Source organism: Scatophagus argus, chromosome 8 (genome assembly GCF_020382885.2).
Source record: "Scatophagus argus isolate fScaArg1 chromosome 8, fScaArg1.pri, whole genome shotgun sequence".
In the NCBI taxonomy this organism is placed as follows: domain Eukaryota; kingdom Metazoa; phylum Chordata; class Actinopteri; family Scatophagidae; genus Scatophagus; species Scatophagus argus.
In genome coordinates, this window is record NC_058500.1 from 24,749,992 (window position 1) to 24,773,473 (window position 23,482).

The following is a 23,482-nucleotide window of genomic DNA, read 5'->3' on the forward strand; positions in this document are numbered from 1 at the left end:
CTGATGTGCCCTGGAAGTAATTCTTCCTTCTCACTCCCCCCAAAAACACACAAGGTGGGAGAAACGGGACCATCGCCAGCACTACCGGTAGCCGTTAGCACGTGGGGACGACCATCACATTCCTGCTGATGGCCTCAAAATCTCGCTTGTTTTCTTCCTCCATGTTGACACTACTTAACACTTTAATAGGAAAAATAAATAAAGAAGCATATTGCAGAATTGCAGATTGAATGATTCAATTTAAGGCCATGCGTTGTGAATTTTTTAAAACAATTCAGCGATTAATATTCTGTCTGTTTTTTTTCCCCTTTTTTGTATTTATTTATTTATTTAAGCTTTTAAAAACATTTTTGTGCTGAATGTGCATGAGAAAACCTTTAACGCTCCGCCAAATTAATATAAAAAAAAAACCCCAAAAAACTGTGACATTGCTGTCATTATTAAAATGCAGTGGATCATATTAGGAGCATTTTTCTTTTGGACAAATTTCAACTAAAATGTTGAAAAAAATAATATATAATTATAAAATAAAGAAAAAACTTCAGAAAAAATTGAGAAGGAGAAAATGAATTGCTTCAGTAGGCCCTGGTGCCTAACACGTGATGACTGAAAAGAATTCATTTTATTTCATTGTTGTTTGGGTACAGAGGCGAAGGATGGCAACACAAAACAAACAAAACAAATAATAGGCCATTCGATTAATTTTCAATTTTTTTTTGGATAATATGAAATATATACACCTAGGCAATAGGCCTAAAAACGTATTAGTGAACCAAAAATATTTTCAAATAGTTGTGCTGCGTTATCCTTGACTATACACGACAATATGAAATTCATTGAAATATGACATGTTAATTAGCCCGCTCCATATCAAACCCTGGCTCCGTTACAGGAAATATCGTTTGATTAAAAAGCAACTTTTAAAAATAGCACAGTTTGTTCATTTAGACCGTGTTACAGGTGTATTAGCTGCCTGTGACTGGGAGGACTGGCTCCAGGCTGCTGAGAGACCAGTAAGCTGTCCCTGGTCGAAAAAAAAAAAAAAAAAAAAAAAAAAAAAAAAGTTTGTGAAAGTGGCCTGACGTCACACTCCCACAATGCTTACCGCCCCATAACTCCGCTGCAGCCTGAGGGGAGCTAGACACACTCTCAGGCCCCGAATATAGAAAAATTATTTTTAAAAAATCGGAAAAAATACCAGCAGAACCAAAATCGAGTGGAGAAAAGAGCGGGGAGCGGTGGCGTGGGCTCTCCCACGGTGGGTTTCTGGTCCGGTCCGGGATGGAAGGTTACCGGGGCTCCATGTGAAATTGACTAATGCGGTGCTGGAAACTTTTTTGGTGGGTAAACTGCTCGTTTTTTTTCCCCCCACTAAGACCTCATAATGTGGCTGCACGTCCTGATGTGTGCATGTGTGTCTTCTACGCGACTTTTGACTTGTTTTATATCAACTCTCAGCTCACGTTGACTGACAAATCGACGTGCGCGACACTTGAATTGTTATGAACGTGTTGTTACTATCGCGGGATCAGACTTTGCGCAATTGTGCTTATGTATATATGTATGTATTTTTTTGTGGCAGCGTGGAAGGATCTGGGCATTTAATTTTAAATTACGCGATCGGTTCCTCTGCTTGTGTGAGGCTTTTCTTTTTTTTTTGCTCGACAAATTAGTTGCAAAAGCGAATGTGTGGAGCTGTTAAAACACGGCGCACTTTGTCCAGCGGCCCTCGCTGTTGACGTTTGATGTTCTTTGCAACTTTTCGGCCAACTGGTGAGTTTTAAACAATTTCCGAGTATTTATCAAGTGTGGCATGGCAATGCACTGGAGGTTTTTTTGGGGGGGTGGGGGGCGGCTCGTGGTGTGTGTGTCGGTTTGCGAGAGGAGACAAGTCAGATAAAAGTTGCTGTAATGTGGAAGCTATTTTCTGTGTGTGCATCATACTGTCGTTAACGTTCTTTTAATGAGGAGGTTTGTGTCTCATGTTCAGGCGACCCCTGAAGCCTTGAAGCCATTGTTGCCGACTGAGGGTACACTCGGCCCCTCCGCTAACTTGTGTCATGTTTGCGACTGATCGGAAGTTTTGTGCTCCTGCCTGCATGAATGCGCGTGTGTGTGTGAGTGTGTGTGTGTATGTGTGTGAGAGACTGTGTGCTTTTCCTTGGAAGCGGGTAAATAACAAGAAAGACCCCACCAAAGGGGGGGTTGGGGTCAGAGTGTGGGGGTTCAGTTTATGCACTTGTTATTGATAGCTGACTTGGCTGCAGGCTCATACTGTTTTTCTACACATGTAATGTCACCCAGGAACATTGAAATAAGCCAAAACTACTGCTGGACCAACAAAAGTAAGCAGTATTCAGCAGTAAACAAAATACTGCTCCCATAGGGACTATGATGAGTTTACAGGGAGCCTACTGCATTTAGTTCTGCATTTTTATTTTAGATGTTATTGTCACTTCAGTGTTGTTCTGTAACATATTACCCATGTGTCATCTCTTGTTGGACGCTCAGAATTCGCTTTGCGTTATGTTTTCATCGGCTATAAGATGCAAGCACACATCTTGTGGTGGTATGGGAGGCAAACGTGGGAGGTGAATGTGGGAGGCTGTAGCTCTTGACAGCCGGTCGCAAAGATTTTCTGGATTTATTAGTTAGTTTGTAAAATGTCTCTCTTCAAATGGCTCGTTTTGCCCAACGAACAGATCAAAACTCCAACATGGTTGATTTGATATGGAGACATCACATGACTCATCAGTCACTGATGTGTTTGACTGATCGATCTGACTAAGCTCATTGGACCTTTGTGTTAGCTCCAGATTCGTGTGCATCTAAACATTATTTTCATTACGATTAATCGATTTTCTAAATTCATAAAACATCAAGAAAAATCGGAACATTTGCATCACAAGAGGACTAAGTGACGTCTTCACACATGTTTCTTTTGTTCAACAGTCCAAAACCCAAAGACTCTTCATTCACTATTACATGACAAAGAGAAGCAGCAAATCCTTACGTTTAGGACGCTGGAACCAGTAAATGTCTGACAGTGAAATGAATGAAATGATTGATCGATTATCAAAATAGTTTGCAACTAATTTTCTTGCATTCAGCTAATTGTTGCAGCTCTACCCAATAGGTTTTTATTATGCAATAGGAAATCCAACAGCAACCTTTATTACCTTACCAGTGCTTTCAGGAGTTCATTGTTTGAGAATAGATAACGTAAAGAATTTCTCCATCTAGTCTGAGTGGTAAATAAAAAAAAGAAATGTCAAATCAGAAATGATTGTGTGGCCACAACACTAATTAAACACATGGGTATATACACCGCTTTTAAAAAAGTTCCTCACTACCTCAAAAACAGCCAAAGTCTGGTGTGAAGTGAATTTAGGTGGGTTTTTCCCCTCCACTCCTGCAGCCGGTCTGAGACAAGCATGTTCCATCAAGGCCTCGAGCTACATAATAAGGAAATGGAAGTGAGTTTGTCACGAGACAATGCCTTTGTTGCTGTCGGTCACTGTGCAAGTCGAGACCCATGTGTTCGTGTTTGTTACTCTCTTCCTATAACTGCCCTGTTAGAGGTGGAACTGCTCCACGGGCTTTAACACATTTAATTTCCTCCAAAGCCTTCTCAAACATCTGAACATTTAGTGAGTTTTGTTTGCGTTGCGGTGCGCCTGATTTTTTTTTTGGGGGGCTTACGGCTTATGAAATTGCCATCAACATTTCTGTCAAACTTCAAAATCAGAGGTGAATTTGTGAATGATCAGGAAAATAAATTCAGTTTTATATGAAAATAAACAGAACTTCAGTTTGAATAATTATTGAATTAACAATTCAGGAATTAGAAGCTTTTTTATTATCTATCTGTTAGTGTCAGACCTAATTTCTCAGAATCCCTCCTATGTCTAAATATTTTTTTCACAGTCATAAAAACCTGATGATTCGTGTTATTCTGGTGCTCAAGCATTCTTAGCTGCTTTGCTCTCCAAAATATTTTCTGCCAGGTCCACTGAGCCAGCTTCTTCTCATTAACTTCCATGCATTGCTTTCCATTACTTCCATGCCCCTGTGGTTGGAGGCAGCACGTTTCATGTTTGCCTTTGTGATTGAGTGAATGTGTTTGCCTGTGAGAGCTTGCACACATGCCTGTTTGTGAGATGGTAGATGTGCATGCGTGAGTGTGTGTGTGTGTGTGTGTGTGTGAACTATGGTGTGAGCTTGTGTGTTTGCAAAAGCGAGAGAGAGAGAGAGAGAGCGAGAGCTGTTTTTGAGCCTGAAGGGAGGTCTTCTCATCTGAAAATCCCCCACAATTCCTTGCACCTCTGCAGGCAGCGGTGGTACTAGTGGCGGTAGAGACGGTGGTGGCGGCAGCAACAGCAGGCTGATTTCCATGAGAAAAGAGCATCAGTTGGGTTAATGGGAGGGACAGCCCTCTGAGGGGACAAATGGTAGTTAATAACCAGGGAAGAATCGGAAAAGCTCTGATCCCTTTCTTTGTACTTCTTCACCTTTTTGAGGCAAGGATGGGATGGGGTGGGGGGTGCAGAGGAGATGGGTGAGAGAACAAGGGACACTGGGTTCATGGTAGAATGGATGTTTTTTGAAGAGCTGCAATCAGATTTGTTATTTTCTCAGAACGCGGGGGCCAAAAATCTCAGAGCCTGAGAACTGGAAGAAGACGTGTGTGTGTGTGTGTGTGTGTGTGTTTGTGTGTTTGCACTTTTTGTGTACTGACATGTAGCTTTCATTGGTTGAGTGGGGAAAGATTTATTCATTATTGATACGTGAGATTACACACACCAGCTGTTGGTCACTTTGAGAGAGAGTGATGATGGCTGCAGAGGAGGAGAAAGATGCTGGACTTGTTGGCTATGAAAAGAATGGATGAGTATAATGAATCTACTTGTACATATTAAGAATGTACTACTGTATAGTTTTTGCATATTTTTATATTTTTTATTCAATTCCTTTGCACCTTATTGCTGTCCTTGTGCTGCTGTGTCAACACAAATTTCCCCACTGTGGGACAAATAAAGGACATTCTTCTTCTTGCGAGAGGCGTAAGCGAGGAATGCGGAGATAGCCTCGAAGAAAGAGTGCAGAAGAAATAAAAGAGAAAGCCCAAAATCATTCTCATCGCTGAATCTCTTCAGCTCTACTAAGGGGTGATGATGTTTCAGAATCTCACGTGTATTACCAAGTGCAAAGATCAGTACTTCTCACACAGGAAATACCTATCTATTTGTCTATCTATCTATATATATATATATATATTTATATATACTGATTACAAGCTATTTGCAACAGTTGAAAAGTTAGAGGTTGGATGTAAATAGCAATTTTATCTTTGCCTTTTTCCACTATGATGCCAAAACACGTTGTATCTTTTGAAAAACAAAGTATCACATTCTTTCTACAAATAAAAACATGAATTTCACAAACAATACATTACAGCGTGGCTCAGTGCAGTACATTCAGGGGTTTTGCTGCTACACACTTTTGGCACAATCAGTGTACAGTGACTTTATGTTAGCCAACAAGCTCATGACTCCTCTTGTTACACCTTGTTACACTACTGTTACATTATGTTTAACATTTAACAAAATAAACCAAAATTTTCCAAATTAAAAGTTATTAGCAGTGGAATGCATTTCTTATAGCCGACTACTTGGCTACCTCATGGTTCCTTATTTCAGGAAAGGTATGAATGGCTGTTAGTGACGAGTGACAAATACTTTTTTGATCCCGTTTGATTTGTGCCATGAATTGCATGGTCAATTTGAATAGATATGACTGTGTGATTGGCATTATTGTGTCAGTTAGGTGATTTTATGACTCTTGTGCTTATGTTAAGCTGTGTTTTCAGATTTGTCATTATGACAATAATCGTATGTGGCGTGATATCAGCAGTAGCTTCTGGTAGTTCGTGTTAGTGAAGAGCGTAGAACTTTTAACAGCATTGCTGTGTAACTGACATTTCCAAGCAGTTTCAGTTCTAAAAAACGACTACTGTGTGCACTTAACTCAGCCTGGGTAGCTGAACTAAAATGAAGAAACTGACAGAATATCAACACAGTGTTGGATCATATTCAAGAATGAAGATAAAGGTACTGAAATTTGTCACTGATTGATTAAAAGGGAATTAGTGCTTAGTTGGATAGTACTGATGTAGTTCAGTCAATGCCCTTAAAAGTATTGATTTCAGTACCAAACCCTACTCTTGAGTAGTTCATTCATGACAATGGAAATTCAATTCAATTCAATTCAATTCATTTTATTTATATAGCGCCAATTCACAACAAAAGTTATCTCATGACACTTTCCAATCTGAGCAGGTCTAGACCAAACTCTTTCATTAAATTGTAAATAGAGAGAGCTAGTCTGACTAAACTATCTAAAGTCGGGATTAACTTTTAACACTGCAGTCTAACTCTTGTAGCACTTATATCTGGGTGGATTCCGCTCAGGTGAGTGAAGCCGTTTAAGGCTTGGGAGAAACCATGGCTGATTGCTTCGAGTTACAATTTTTTTTTTTTGTCAGTGAATGACTCTTTCCTAATTGTGCTACCAATAAGTTATGAAATTAGCCTTCAGCCCATAATCACCACTGTGTTAAGCAAATATTAGAAGCTTTAATGAAGGACTCACATTTTACAGAGGAAGAGAGGAAATCAAATCTTTTACATCAAAGCTGATCACTTTACTGATTCATGCAGCGCACTTGTGAAGATTATCACTCTTTCACGTCACATTAGCAGAGCTTTCATTTGGGTCTACTTGGCGCACAAACGCACACATCACTCCGCTCTTCTTTACAGTAAACATAGCACTATCTACATTAATTACATTTAGTTGGCAGATTTGCTTTGCTGTCTAATAGACACACACTCATATACACACAGATATTTACCAGGTTAATAATATAAACATAAACAACAAAGAACCTCCATGTTTTCATTTTTGTTATGCTTAGACACAAATTTAATAACACAGGAACACATGCTCTCATTTGCTTACACTCACAGAGGGATTTTGGACCAGGGCACATTCTGATGGCCCTGCAGCATGCCGGTCAGAAATAGTAAGAGGATGCTAGATGCTTGAACCACATACTGCCACTTTTCCTTGTGGATCTTTTTCTAGGAAGAGCGGGGCAGCTGTGGCTTTTCAGAACCTAGATCCATCCATCAACCAGCACCCATGGTTTACACCACGCAACACACACACACACACACAATCTTCCCTCTCCCTTTTTCCCTCCTTCCTCAGTTTCTTTCTGTTCTTCTTTTTCTTCCCTCTCTCTTCATGCCCTTTTCTCTCTCACACTCTGTTCTATCCATCCCTCTCTGTTTTGTCCCTCACCTTCTCTCCCAGACTGAGTTTACAGCCCCCAGGCCACTTCCGCCAGGCTGTCTGCAGCAGATTTATTAATAGGCTTTTCTCTCTGTGCAGTAAACACAGCGTTGGTTTAGGGGGTCGTCTCTCAGACACTGATAGACTTGTACTTAACCTTAGGCACTGACTGACTTGGGAATAGAGGAAGGTCTGTTGGCTTCAAAGATGAAGATCAACTGTGCATTAAGTCATAGAGGGACTGTTGGAAATAAACACAAGTAGGACATAAAGGTGACTTGCAGTAAAAGTTGGTTGGGGATAATTTACAACATTTTTGATTTTTCAGGAAGACGGAGTCGAGGGTATGTCATATCTCAAAGGGCAGTAGGTTTATTATACTGTATGGTTTGAATGTGCAGTGTAGACCTCCTCCTGCTGACCCACTGCAGTATACCTTAGCAATAGACAAAACAGTCGCATTCATTCTATTTTGAAACTCTCCATCATCTCATGCGATCTATTATCAGAGATGGAGTTTGCCGGGTTGTCAGGCCGAAACTGTAGATGCTGATTTACTTCTGAGCAAGACTTCTGGTTTATATTGGTTCAAAAGGCAAAGCTGGTAGTGCGTTTTAGCACTTTTGTCAAAATTTTGATTGCAGATTGCTGCTCAGCGTCCAGACTGTCGTTGTGGAACAGAGGAGATGTTGATGTGAAGTGGGTTCCAGCTTCTTGCAAACCTCCATCACCTTTCCAGCAGTTTCTGCCCTAAGAGCTTAAAAACAGTGTGGAATTAGTTTTAAAACTAATGCAAATATTCAAAAATACATAAAAAAATATAACTAGGCAATTACTTACACTGTTGTGGTAATTAATCATTTTTTTGTAGTTTTTCATGAAAAATTTCAAATATTTTATTGGTTCCATCTTTCCCAAGTGGGAATATTTGCTCCCCAGAGGATTTTTGTGAATTGAGTAACTTTGGGTTTTGGCTGTTAGTCAAACACATCCATTGATGAAATAGACCTTTACACACTGTAATAAACATAAAGATTTCAGTATATCATTGAAGTCCTGTCTGTCTGCACGTTCAGTCCAGTAAAGAAGAGGTCACATTTTGTCGTAGAGAAACCATGCTGCAGTTGTTTTGACGGATACTATGACAGGAGTTGTTTCGGTGATTTTTGCATTTCATTATAATACATGTGAAAATGATGGTTTTTGCTGGAGCCTTTGGAGAATATGATTTGTAAGTTAGGGCATCTCCGTAGCACCACAGTGTTTCATGTATAATGGTATGGTATGTATATTTTTACTTTACCTTTATCAAAAAATGGCAGCTCCTGTGATTTGGGTATGACACTCATTGCCATCTTGCGGTTTTGATAATATTTCAATGAATTGTTCCATTCATTAATTGCCCCTATTTAGTGGTTCTGCAGAACGATTCTGCCACTACCAAATGTCTCAGGCAAATTTCTGTCAGCAATCCTGACCTGAACTAAAGTTCCTCCTTTTCCTGTGTTCTTTAATTTATACTGAGACAGAACATTTGTTCTTGACTTTGGCGCTGTATTTGACAGAACTGTCCTCGCAGTACATTTCGTAGTGGCTTTTGATTTCATACCATAATCTTTGTGAACAGATTGAGACTGCCCAGTTGATATGGGATTTATTTCCTCTTTTTTTTTTTTTTTTTGCTTAGCCCCTCCCTCAAATAGTGACTGTCCAATCATTGCTGAACAAATTTTAGTAGGCACAACAGGCCCATCAGGCTTTGGAGTTCTCCACATGTTGAAGTGCTTGAGTAAGGTTGTACTGAACATACTCCTTTTACATCCAGGTTTTTGAAGATTTGAATGTTCTGTCATCACATTTTATAACACCATCAAATAAAATCCTCAAATTCACAAAGTGACCGTTTGAATTAAATGGAGTGCCGAGTGAATACAGATAAATACTATGATTTCTCTTTTCTGCCTGAATGACTTAAGTAGTTTGACTTAAGGAGTAGGGCAGTGTGTGATGTTTGTGCATGTGCAGTGTGTGGTTGGGCAACTCAGAGAGAGAGAGAGAGAGAGAGAGTGGCAGGAGAGAGGTGGTGAACGCAGCGAAGCAGGAGGAAAAGAGGAAGCGGCAAGGGGGCACTATAGCAGTAAATAAATAGCATAAGTTAAGGTTTGTCAGTAAATAAAAGATGCAGACCCTTTAAAAGGTGTCCAGAATCATCACTGGTATCAGTATTAGCACAGGATTGTCCAGGTGTGCTCAATAAGTACCGATACAGGTGCTAAAATCACACATATATGGAAGCAAGCAAAAAAAAAAAAAAGAAATGATCTAATGTGTATTTGACATGTGTTGCAGGATCATCAGGGTCGTCATTACAAGATTAAAATCATTCATTAAAGATTCCAGAATATGTATAAATATAAAAGTTTAACTGCTGGACACAAGATGTTTGCTCCTTCGCTGTCCATTCTCAGTGCACTGCAGAAAGTAGGTTTTCATAACACGTTTGTGTTTGCTGAATGTTGGACCAGGACTTGCTTCCAGACTGTTACTAATCAAAAAATTCTGACTGGAATTCATCCTAACCTGCGACAGAATTCCTATTGTGAGGGCGCATAAACACACCATGTGGAGCCTGAGCGTCACAGAGAGGCTGACTTTGACTGACTTACATATCTCAGGGTGGCTAAAGCACCTTGAGATATTAGCCCTAAATGCCTTAGCCACCCTAAATGGTGGCTAACGATTGCTTTCAGTATTTGTTAATCTGCTGAATTTTTCTCAGTTGATTGATGAAAAAGTTTAAGACAGACAGGATTTGAGAAATAAAAAATTATTCATGGTGATCATCATCCTGTTGTTGTTGTCTGTTCATATGGTGAGCTGCATTAGTGGAAGTATTGTGGCACGCTGGTATCGCGCAGCTTAGCTGAGGAATGCACCAGTTCTAGACAGTCTGATTTTTGCATGCAGAGAAGGGACTGATGCATGCCGAAGTGTTAAGATTCAACACGTGACTCAGCGCAGAGTTATGTGTGTGTTAGCGGTACAGTAATATCTGGAATACGGACCCAGTCTGTCCAGTCCGGTCTAGAGATGCCGATTAGTGAGTCAGCGAATGGCATGAAACCCGATCCGTGCTGAGAGGGTGAGTGAGCAACTCCTGACTCCCACACTCACTTTCACAGAGCTCCAGCAGCAGCGACAGATGATTGTGCTGCTCCTGATTCATACTCCGGATCTAGTAAGAAGGTTAGCAGGGAAAAATCAGGAGAGAGCTGAATGTAGCCACAGTGTCTGATGACACATCCCTTCTTCCTTCCTCTAAAGTGGTTTTTAATAACTGCTCTGCCAACCCACCCTGCTTGGCAATCCCCTACTCACTAAATAATGCCAAACCAAACCTCCACCTCCCTCGGTAGACAAAAGAAATTTCTGCACAGCTCATGCGAGGGTTCATGACGGAGAACTGGATTCACTTGCCACCTTCCCAGATGCAGGTGTGAAAAGTTACTCGTAATGTATGATGTACTGTACGGCTGACGAGCTGAGCTTTGTCTCGCCAACCTTTAGTTCTCAGATAACGTAGTGGAGTAAAACATTGAAGTATTTCTCTGAGTATCTCTCAGTGTGTCTCTGAAATGTACTGATTACAAAGTACTTCAAAGTAGAAAATAGTTGATTAAATATGCGTGGTTACATTCTTCCACTGGATGGATGCGAGATGCGCAGGGAAAAGGCTCGTTAATGAAAAGCTTGGTCCAGAAGTACATAGAGGGTACATGTTGGTTTTCATCTTCTTTGCTCACAATCACTATTAACAGATGATTTCAGTTGTTCATTTCATTGCTTTTGAGCATTTTGCCATATAAAACTTTTGGATGTATCACAGGCTATTTCATGTATTGGTACATAAGATAAGATGAACTTTATTGATCCCGCAGTGGGGAAATTCACTTGTCGTGGCAGCTCACAAGGACAGAAAAAGAGTGCAAAAAGCAAAAAGTGTGCAAAAACAGTTGCAAAAAATATAAAGGTAAAATAAATTAACAGTTTACTAAGAACAGTAAGCACAGTACAATATACAGCTATATACAAGTCCTCATAAGGGAGGAAAAGAGGACGAGACCATTGAATTATATAGTCTAACAAACAATGCCTGATTCCAAAAAAAAAGTTGGGACACTTTGTAAGACAGAAACAGAATCTGATCTTTTTCTTAGAATTTTTGACATAAACTCACTCAGTACAAATAAAAAAGCATTTATTCTTTAACTCATCAGCTTGATTGATTTTTGTAAATATATTCTAATTCTAAATACTGCTGTGTATTGGAAAGAATGTGGCAACACATAATCATCATCATCATTATATAGTGGTTAGGATTCAACATGCTGTGACACACACTGCTTTGTGAAACATAAGCGATTTGAAGATGTCACTTTGGGCTGGGACAAATTGTGTTGAGCATTTTTCACAGATTTTTTAAAATATTTTTCAACAAAACAATTTATTGATTAACCACGAAAATAATCGTTAGGTTAATCGATAATGAAAATAGTTGGGAGTTACAGCCCAGATTTGGACTGGTACACAGTTACTATTTTATGAGTTGTAATTGTTTTGAAATAAACACAAATAAGAATGCAGTTTTACATATTAATATTACATTCAGTTATATTAGACTTAGACTTAGACTTTCTTTATTTGTCATTTGTATTTTCATCGCAAACGAAATTTCGGTACAGTGGCTCAAGCATAGCAGGAATTACCGACATATTCTTTGAAAAGAAAAAAAAAGTAAAAAATATATTAAGCTTCATCATATTCTGAAACATCAATATTGTAAGAAAATCTAGATTGTTACTGTCTTCTTCGTTCTAGATTATAATGAATGTCCAATTCCTAGGCCATACATAATACCAGGGTGCTATTCCAGTCAAAATAAAATGGTTTGCAAGCCTTACCAGTTCAAAATCAAAAGTTGAACTTGATTTGGAGAATCATTACACCTGTAGTTGCCAGGAGAGTAAAGAAGTGTTCATTAATACCAATAATAAATTGATATATTTTTTGTTAAAACAGATTATTAGTCATCAAAGAGACGGAAAACTGATATTGCATCCGTTGTAAATGCATACAAATAATAAAAATGAATATAATTAAATTTACTTTGCATTAATATCTAATAATTAAAAATACACAAATAACATTAGTATAATAAATAGATACCTTATATTACATATTTGTATACCATGTGCCCTGTGGAGTCATCTTTGATATGATTATGACTGTATATATATATATATATATATATATATATATATATTCGTATTATTATATATAATTATTATAATATTGTATGTAATGTTGTGTGATATTATGTATTCTATATTATATACATATATATATATATATATATATATATATACCAGTATACCAACAGATGTTGAGTTACAGTAGTTGACAAATTAACACGGTATCCTTATATGTGCTTAAAACTGCATTTAAACCAGCTATTAGTTGTTTATTTGCAGATTGTTAATGCTTAAGAGCAGGGTTACTTTGTTGACCCATTTTCTTGTCTGATGCCAGTTGCGGATGGTGGTTACTTCAGTGACCAATCAGCCTGATTAGCAGCAGGATGCTGAACACTCGTGCATCACCTGTTAGCCTCTGTGCTTTTCTCCCCTCTCTAACCTGTCTGTCCACATGCTTACTCTTAACGCTGTGTTGTGATCAGTTGCTGAACTCCTTCTCTTCTTCCCCCTCAGTGCATTTCCCCCCCCCTTTTTCTCAAGCATGCTTCTCCTTCTCATTATTTCCTCAAGTATACTCCTCTGTTCCGCCATTCTCTTTTCGGAGCTTTGAATTTTCCCCCCTTCTCCTCACTCACTCTGTTTTTTTCCTCCACGACCACTTACCAAATTAAACCCCTCACCCACTCGAATGCATTCCATCAGCTTCATAAACACACACGTGGTAGCACACATGTAATGGTACTCAGAGGGACTTCCTCATCTCTCCTCCTCTTTCCTCACATCTCTCCATCTATTCTCTTCTCCTCTTTCTCTTTCTTTCCGCTCAAAGTCTTGGTGAACAACAAGTTGGAAAAATGAAAGTGGGGTGACAACTGCGAGTCCCCTTTCTGCATCCCCTCCGAGGCCAGTGTGAAGTTTTCAGTTTGATTGAAGGCCTCTTTTCTGTGGTGTGCGGTGTGAAAGCTGTCCTAATTGAATGATAAAGTGCCCCGAGATGGAGTCTAGTGAATAGCCAACAATGGCCAGCCTGTGTGTGGTAGAGGGATTTTGGTTCACATCCAGCCTCTGCCTCTCTACTCCGAGAGCGGGCCTATTATAACACTCTCTGCTGGACTTGGTCACGTGATGTTGCCCCGCTCCCTGCGACTCACCCCCCCCTCCCTGCACCAGTGTGGCCTGGCCAATCCGGTCACATCATCAGCCTCCTCTTCACTCTGCTGGTTTGGTTGGATGGTCTCATTTTGGCAGCAAGTGACTTTCAGTAGCAGCTCTCTCTCTCTCTCTCTCTCTCTCTCTCTCCTCTGCCTCTGTGTGTGTGTGTGTGAGTGTATGTGTGTGTGTGTGTGTGTGTGTGTGTGTGTGTGTGTCTGTACATATCTATTAAGCCAAAAATGACCTCAGGACATCAGGGTAGTGTAAGAAAAGGAAAATTTCTGATGTTTTGAAAATGAAAAATAAATCTTGTGAAGCTATAAACAATCTACTCACATCCCCTGGATACATGTTATTATGATATATTATGATATTATTATGATATATTATTATGATTTATGACAGTTCAGTGTTTTCTTCTTATTGGTTTGAACAATTTCTGGAGATGTTAAAGTACGTAATGTTTCATGAGAAAAAAGGCAGAACTATTCTTTAAAAAAATTTGACCTGACTTTTAATACTTTACAGAAGCTTCATTCCAACAGACAATAACATTTAAACAGCATGCTGTTATTGTCAAAAGAGTTTAAAAGTGTTACCGGATTTCTCCCTAATTCCTCACCTCACTGATCTTTTTATTGGGATGATGACTAATATTTCTTTACATACAGTGCAGACTTCCTCTTGCAGTACTAAAAGTGTCAACCAAAAAAAATTAATTTGGTGTCCTTGAAGGTAATTTTCAAAAAGTGTAGTAATAAATATCCACGATGACAGAAATATATTGTAAATTTTATCTCATTTATTCCTTTCTCAATCACCATTAGACTTATCTTGAGACCCTCTGAGGGGGCCTGTTAGCTTCATAAAAGTCGATTCAGAACGTGCCCAGTAGACTCAGTGTTTGAATATAATGAAGTTCTTCATCTGCTCTGATGCTGCACTTTTAAACATTAATCTGCAAAGTTCTAAAAATGTAAAACTTGACCGTTTTCTTAAAGCTTGACTTGGTTTGATGCTGTACACCTGCTGTTCAGTGGTCGGTGTGGGGAGGTTAGGATGGCTTCTGCCTTCATTCTCAGCTAGATGGCAGCATGGCCACCGAGGAAACCAATCAATACTGCTATTAATTTATCATTGGTTAATCTGCTAGTTAGTACTGCTGTGGTGTGCATAGGAGTGCTCAGCTGAGTCGCTAAGTCTTGTCCTGACGGGGAGCGGTGGGCAGAGGGGCAGGGATGTGCAGTGAAGCCGAGGTACGGATGCTGGGCAATCTGTTAACTATTTTACCCTCCGACTGAAACCTAAACCCTTCTCAGAGAAAGACAGAGCTCCTTACATTTACCCCACCTACCCACACACACACACACACACACACACACACACACACACACTCTCTCTCTCTCTCTCTCCATACACACACAGATTTTAAGTGTTGGAGAGTTAGTGAGGTGGAAGACCACCCTCTGGCATCCCAGTCATTCAAATGAGTGTGTTTTTTATCTCTGGGGATGAAAGGAGAGGGAAAGTGCTGTGTTTAAATGTGTTAATGACTAACTCCTGAGTGTTCTGCATGGACTTACTGTCACTTCTTCCTCACTTCCTCCCAACAAAACCATTTGCTTTCTTTCTTTCTTTAGATATCAGCAGATGTATTACCCCTATTAAGTTTTGTCTTAGCTTGCATAATATTTATAACTGAAGAATGGTGAAGGTTGGCCGGTACTGGAGAATGCAACAGGTTTTACTTTAAATGTACATGTTGCTGCAGTGTTTTTTTTACTGGGAGTTCCCAATTATTGGACATCATCACGGAGTAAGCCAGGTGTGCACTCGATGTTTTCAGGTTGTTTTACTGCAGTATTTTTGAACCCATAAAGTCATACTCAGTATGTGTACATTTTGGCTGTTAAAGAAATGTTTGTTTTTGTTGTGATATTTCAGCCTGGACTGACAGACTGGTGGCCATTCCTAGAGCAATGTTACTAGATTAGTTAACCATTAGACTGCTCTTTGTTCCAAGCGAGACAGCCTACTTTTGCTATGAAATGCTGTGGGAGGTATTCTGCACTGGTCTCCAACTATTAGGACAGTGACACATTTTTATTGTGTTTCTGTTGTACCATTATTACTATTAAATTTATAATACACCAATAACCACTACTGGGTTAAAGTTCCAACTTTCAGTTTTAAAGGTGCAATAAGATAGTTAATTGTTGAGTTTCATTCCCAGGTTGTCAAATACTGACATAACCCACCGATCCAAAGTGTCTGTATTTGATGACCTTGGAATCTTATTTTACGCACTGCACCTTTAACTCATGGTCGTTTACATGTTAGTAAGGCGAACTGCATAGAAATTGTAACCCTTTTTAGTTAGTCCCCCATTTTTAAGGGACCAAACATTATGAGGTGAGTTAACAGAGGCTTAAATAGTCATCATATTTATTATTTGATCATAAATTCTCTGCAGTCAGTTGGTGGCTCAATTCAACAACCCATCAGGTACCTTGTGCCTTTTGTGATTTGCTGAGTCAGGAATGTGTCTTCTCTGGCACTGCCTGGCATAGCATGATGTGTTTGTAAATAGTGGCATTTTTAACCACTGTCAAATGCCACTATTTACTAATTAAATCATTACACAAGATCAGATCTCTGCAAAACATTTCCTTAACCCAGACTTAGATGTTGACACATCAGTTGACAGTTGATGTATAAAGGTCTATAACTCATTAATAGAACCCGGAGCTGAAACTTGAGTCTGCTATTCAGATACTTCAACTGTGACTAGCTTTGGATAGAAATTCCCAAGTGTTCTCTTGTTCCCACATTTGAAATCTGTACACCACTCTATGGGGAACTCTTTGGGATCATTTCTTTATGGGAGGTAATATGAGGCTGCTGTGGTGATAAAAACTGAGCTGACAACCCATTGAGACTTGAATGAATGTAGCAGTCGGTAGATTTTATAGTGATACAGACACAGAACTGTATGTCAGTATGAGTCAGGTTCACTTGATCGGTGCTGGCAAAAGTAGTCCCTTCATTTATTAGTTAATTGATTAATAAAGAAGAAACCTGATGAAGTGATTATGAATATAATCATTAGTTGCAGATACCTGTACAGTCACTTTGCAGATTTGTATTGTACACCCACTGTAGGCCATAGTTTTGTAGGCTCCCTTTCCTGTGTGTCCCAGACTGAGCTGCGCACCTCTGATCTGTTACCCAATATGTTCTGTTCTGCTTCAATACAAAGAGTCATCTGTGAGCTCGGACACTGGAGAGAAGAGACTGGCTCCGTGTCACAGGTGATTCGGGTGAAGATTCTTGTTTTAATATGAGTCGCTCGGGCCTGTCCAGTCGTTTGTTTGCACCTTCCTCCAAGTCGTTCAGCGTTTTTGTTTCGTTCGAAAGTACCGAAAAGCTCGAATGAGTGGATCTTAAAGTGTCACTCTGCTGTTTTGAGCTGAAATGCCTCTGCCTGTACATCATCTCTGTTATCTCACCCCTTTTTCTCTTTACTTGGCTCTCTGTCAGCTGGTTGCTTTCTCCTCTCTTTTTATCTCATTCTCCATATGTTCTTTCTCTTCTCTCTCTCTCCTTCCCTCCTGCTTGCATGTCGTATGACTGTCATCTGTCTTAAGGTGCCTGCAGCCTCCCATCAGAATGTGATCAAGTTTCAAAAAAATTCAAGGAATGCAAGCTGCCCACTGCCCATTTTTCAAGGCCCTGTTTATGCAGGAATGTTATTTTTACAAGTCTCTACCTTCACCCCCCCACACACACACTCATTCAGTACTTTTTCCCTTATAATACCCTGAATAACCTTTAAAAATACACACAGAGAATGGACAAAGAGGGATGTGGGGGTATTATATATATATATAAACAAGAAACAAAACTTAAGAAAATGAGCAGTAGAATTTGAGGCGTAAGGAGAGGAAAAAGGTGGAAAAGGCTGTGGAATCTATTGAAACCTGTAGATTTCTGTAAACAAAAGCCCTTTAAACAATGCCTGTTGTTTTAAGCTGAGCTGACGTTGCCAAACTTAGAGATTGTTTGTTGCTGACCCCATCTGAATCAGAGAGCCAGCGGCAGCCTGGGAAAACAAAAGTGTCAGAGTCCCAGCGGCTGGTTGGACCGGCTTAGACCACAGAGTGCATGCGTTTTAATCAGAGCAACTAAAAAACATCTGTGTGTGTGCTTTGTACATCGTTCTGTCATAGACACACTGTTTTCATAACTGTGAAATGCTCCCACAAACACACAACCACGTTAACATTCAGCAGGGTGCTGGTTTTAGAAAGGAAGAGCTGCGGTGCCAGTCCGTAGCACCTTTGTTACGGAAACGTGATGCCGTCGCTGATCTCTGGGAATCACTGATCTTATTTTTGTTTTGGATGATCATAAGCAAAAGCTCACTTTGATCAGTTTTTAATTTAAAATTGAAATCATGAAAAGCGGCAGTAGCAGTAGAATTTTAACATTATCAGTTTTATATTGTTGATGAGGTTCTTCTCGCGTCACATCGGGCCTTAAGTAAAACCACAGTAATCATCAAACGACCCCCCCGTCTGTGTGTTTTCTGCCAACCCCTCTTGACGTGTGACAACTGATTTATAGCATTAAATAGAGGCTCAACTCTAGAAAAGTGCAGGATTCTTTAAGGAACACTCTGTTACTGATTACTAGTTGAAATGTCTTCAATCCAGATGATTTTACTTGACAACACTGCAGTTTGACCTGCTGAGAATCTTCCATAATAATTATTTTGTTAAATGGGAGACATCCCCACATTTGTATTGAGATAATGGGATTTTGTGGGTCTGTTGGATCTCAGGGCCCCATCGCGCACATGAACTTTGGGGAAATTCTTGAATATCAAAAATGTTTATATTTTTATATGAACGATGGATTAATTGACAGTAGAACTCACAGACGTGTTCCCATAATTCCGCAACTTTATCGTTTTCGTGACTATTGGACTTACGTTCATCAGGTGGACGGAAACACACTTGTTTGCTAACACATTAGCTGCATCAGCATTATAAGTGATTACATCTTCACATGATGTCGTTAAGCTGTTATGGCTGTTTCACTGAGTAAGGTGACTCTGGACTCAGTGTGCACTGGTGTAATTATCATATGCTTATGTAAATACATGAGGAGGCTGGTGGTTGTAAAAGTGTGTGTTTGTGTGTCCGCAAAGGCTCTGCTCTTTAAACATGTCGGTGAGAGAGAGAGAGAGAGAGAGAGAGAGAGAGAGAGAGAGAGAGAGAGAGAGGAGGAGGGAGAAAGGGGGAGGGGGACTGGCGCTGTGCCCGCTGGCACTGCGCCCACATCTCCGACTGCTGTGGAGCTCCATGTCACGGCCAGGACTCCCTGCCAGAAGGGCTTTCCCCAGAATCACCTCTGCACACACTGAAACACACACACACACACACACACACACACACATCCACTGACTCCTCCACGCACAACAAAACACATCTTACACTCAGTCATGCTGCCCATGTGTTTAGTGTCAATATTTTGTTAAAGCTCTGCCAAGCAAACAGTATATCTTCTGCTAATGGTTGGAAGTTTTTTTACTGCTTACCAATAACGAGAATGAGGTGTGCTAATATAAACGCCATGAAGATGCTAACGTACATTTATTTAAATTACTTAAGTATGATTTTGAGGTACTTGCACATAACTTACTTTGCTACACTACTTTACTGAGTATTTTTATTCTTTATTGCTTTGCAGTACATTTTAGTCATTTACATTTATTTGATTTATTTGTTTGCACCTTTACCTGTGAAAATTTCAAATGTAGGACTTTTTTTTTATTTCAGTATTTTTACACTGTGTTATTACTACTTTAGTTTATGTAAAGAGTTTTAATTATAACAAAAATAGTGAATTCATTAATTGTGGCACTTTGAAATAAAAGTCCTGTGAAATAAATAAAGAAATATAATTTTGAAATAAATAAATGTATTTATCTATTTATTGGTTTTATTTCATAGCCATTTTTATTTATTTCACTATGAATAAAATGGCTCTCCGAAATGCGAAAAAATGCAATAACATTGCCGTGTTATTCATTTGGCACCAGATTCAAATGAAACAATGTCTACTGTCTTCTGCCTGTTGTCTAACAAAATGGAGAGACTGTATTGTTTAATTTGACGTGAAAAAGTCTTATGAGATGAGAGCAGAAACTCCTTCCCTGCTTATAGAGGTTCTTTGTGAGTACAGCTTTTTTATTTCCAAATTAGCATAGAGAGAGAGACACGAGCTGTTGGTGTTTGTTTGTGGAGCCAGTTAATTGTCTAATTAGTCTCCACCACACCCCAACCATCTTTAAACCAAAGATGTGTGTTAACCAGATGTTTTTCACATTCTCATAGAACCAGTCTGGGCTAAAACAAACTGAGAAATAGAGAGAGAGGAGTGAGGGATACATTAATGATGAAAAAGACAGTGGAGGCTGGGATGATAATGATGATTTTCAGTACCTTCAAAAAATATTTACTGCCTTGCATTTTTTCTCTTTTATTACTTTTATAGATGGAATCATAGTCAATGTAATTTGGCTTTTTTTTTTTTGACAAAAACAAACAACCTAACCAAAAAACTCTTTAGTGTCAAAGTGAAAACACATGTTCACAAAGTAATGTCAATTAATTAAAAATATCTAATGTACAATAAGTGACTGCATAAATATTCACCCCTTTAGAGTGGCTTACCTAATTCAGCAGAGGTCCAGCCAGCTGGTGCTAGTAGTCTCACAATTAGTGAAATAGAGATCATGTGAGTGCGGTGAATGTGTCTCCTTTGATTGTAGTATAATGGATAGGCCCAGTCACTGGTTAATAGTATTCCTAGCTACAATTACACTAGCAGCTCAGAGAAAAGTTTATTGAAAAGTGATGCAAGCACTGTACCGGTCTGTTGTGGTGGAGATAGAACTGAGCCGCAAGGCAAGGCTCTCACTTCACCAGTCGATCTACGTTCCAATCCTCACCTATGGTCCACGGATCGCGGATACAGGCGGCTGAAGTGAGTTTCCTCTGCAAGGTAGCTGGGCACAGCCTTAGAGATAGGGTGAGGAGCTCAGACATCCAAGGGGGTCTCAGAGTGGAGACTCCGCATCGAGAGGAGCCAGTTGAGGTGGTTCAGGCATCTGGTTAGGATGCCTCCTGGAAGTCTCCCTGGGGAGTTGTCCCGGGCATCTCCAGCTGGGAAAAGATGCAGGCAGACCTGGGATCCATCATTAATAAATAGAAGGAATATGGCACATGTGTAAAACTGCCTAGAACAGGTTGTACTCATGAAGTGAGTGACAAAAGTGGCTGCAAAAAGGAGACTAGTGAGGGAGGCCACCAAGACACCAGGAGTTAAAAGCTTCAGCAGCTGTGATGATAGATGCTCTGCATACAACATCTGTTGCCCAGATACTTCACCAGTCAAAGTTTTATGGGAGTAATGTTTGGCAGACACCAACATGGCAACATCGCACATTACCACAAACACACCATCTCCTTCGTGATGCCTGGTGGTGGTGGTGGCAGCATCATGCTTTGGGGATGCTTCTCATCAGTCGATCCTGGAAGGCTTGTAAAGGTAGAGGATAAAGTGAATGAGGCAAAATGTAGGGAAATCTAAGAGGACAATCTGATTCAGTCAAGAGACCAACAATGTGGGAGAGGATTGTCAATTAGCCAACGACCTGAAGCATACAGCAAAAGCTACACAGAAATGGTTTAAAGACAGGCAAAACTCACACTTCAATCCAATAGAGAATTTGATAAAAGGATGTTTGCTAATCCCCATGAACCCTGACAGAGCTTGAACAGTTTTGCAAAGACGGATAGTAAAATTGCAGTGTCCAGATGTGGAAGCCTGATTGAGACCTGTCCACACACACAGCCAGAGGTACATCTACTACATACTGACTTGAAGGGGGGGAATATTTATGCAATCAATTATTTTACATTATAATATATATATTTTATTTAATTGACATTACTTTGTAGAACTCTGTTTTTACTATGACACTAAATGTCAAAATTCAGAATTCAATCAAAATTATATTGGCTACGATTTCATTTATGAAAGCAGAAAAAGGGGAAAAACATGCAAGGGGAAATAAATAAATAAATTTGCTGACGAGGCCAATGTTTTCACAATATTTCTTCCCATCTAGAGCCTGTGCAATATACACTTATCCCAACATTATTTTTGTATAGTTCTCAAAGTTGTTGTACAAACTAGACCACATTTAGTTGTATTTTCTGGATGCACTTTGATATATTGATATATGATTGGTATAGATTTATTAACAGTTATTGCATGGCCTACAATGCCCTTTGAGACATGGAGAAATAATGTAACTTTAATCACAGCTGTTCCACATTAGCGATACAGTTAGAACATGGGACATCTTAGAATTTATATAATAAAATAAAATACTTGTGTAGTGTTTGTGTACTTAAAACATTACAATGATATTATTTTTGACTGGTAAAATGGGAAGAAAATGTGATGGTTTGCCAACATTCAGACTAATTTGTGTTACACATTACTTTCCATTGACAGTGTTTGTTACACGTTATATAAAGGACTTATAGCATTAGCTGTCTCTTGTTCATGGACCCAGTTGTGGTTGCACTGTAACCTTAGCGCTTCATACATTACCGTGTGAGTGGTGATGTGTGTACTGATTTTAATTTCAGACCAGGTGTTCCACATGTGAATGTTCTGCATTTGAGATGAGATTTTCAGGTCTGTGGATGTTGGAAGACTAAACAAGGACTTGTTAATGCGTGTGTGTGTGTGTGTGTGTTTGTCTGCATGTCTCGGTGTAGCCTCACTACAGACACATTCCCAGTGTCAAATAGGCAGCGTGGACTCAGTGTCACCCCCAGCAACCTGGCTGACCCCTGCATCCTTCTCATCAGCTTAGCACAGCAGAGGCATAGCACACACACATTCACACACACTGGACAGATATATTAGTAGAAATTCAACAGGTATTGCTAACGAATGTGTCTTTAATATAACTGTTATATATCTGATATACCGGCAGTGTTACTGTTAATTTATACATGGCTTTGTATCTGGCAGGAAGATCGCTTGTGTGGTGGTGACACACATGGTTGATGCCTTTAGCTACAGCCTCAGTGTGCTCTGCTGTTGTGCTACAGATGGATGACTGATGCCTATTGGGTGTGACTGTACAACAACAAATGAAGAAGGATTTGCAGTTCACACTGAAGCATATTCCAGAAGTCTGTCTCCATTGCTCTTGTCAAGTCATAAGTTCATTTAATATATTTGTATGACATTGTGACATGGACTGTGGGCTTTTTGCTGTCCACTTTGCAGAGATCATTTGCCATTAGGGAATCATTTTTATTGGTTTTTCTGTTCAGTAACTCAGTTTTGTAGTTAAGGCTATTTTTGTTTTTAATTCTAGTTTGTACATTCAGCTGCAGTGTCTGCTTGTGTCAATTACTGTTAGTAGTTGAGTCGTAGTAGTAGTAGAGGTGTCCAGACCACGTGGACTTCTCAGACACTAGAAACATAACTGCAGTGATGTCACGCAAGAATATAATTTCTTACACATTACATCACAAGATAAACCTTTTGTTAGCTGGTTGTAGGCTGAATCACTATTGGAAAATTTGCATTCAAACGGACATGAAATGTCATTTTTAAATGAG

General features: G+C 39.5%; 1 protein-coding gene across 2 annotated transcripts in view; it reads left to right on the forward strand.

Moving 5' to 3' along the window:
• The first annotated feature begins 1,104 nt into the window (after positions 1-1,104).
• plagl2 (pleiomorphic adenoma gene-like 2) overlaps positions 1,105-23,482 on the forward strand; it is a 35,643-nt gene continuing 13,265 nt past the window's right edge. Inside the window, exon 1 of one of the 2 annotated variants that reach the window (XM_046396655.1) lies at positions 1,105-1,773. The gene's annotated coding sequence lies outside the window, so the exon portion shown is untranslated. The remainder of the gene's footprint in view (positions 1,774-23,482) is intronic. The other variant, XM_046396654.1, reaches the window with a different exon arrangement.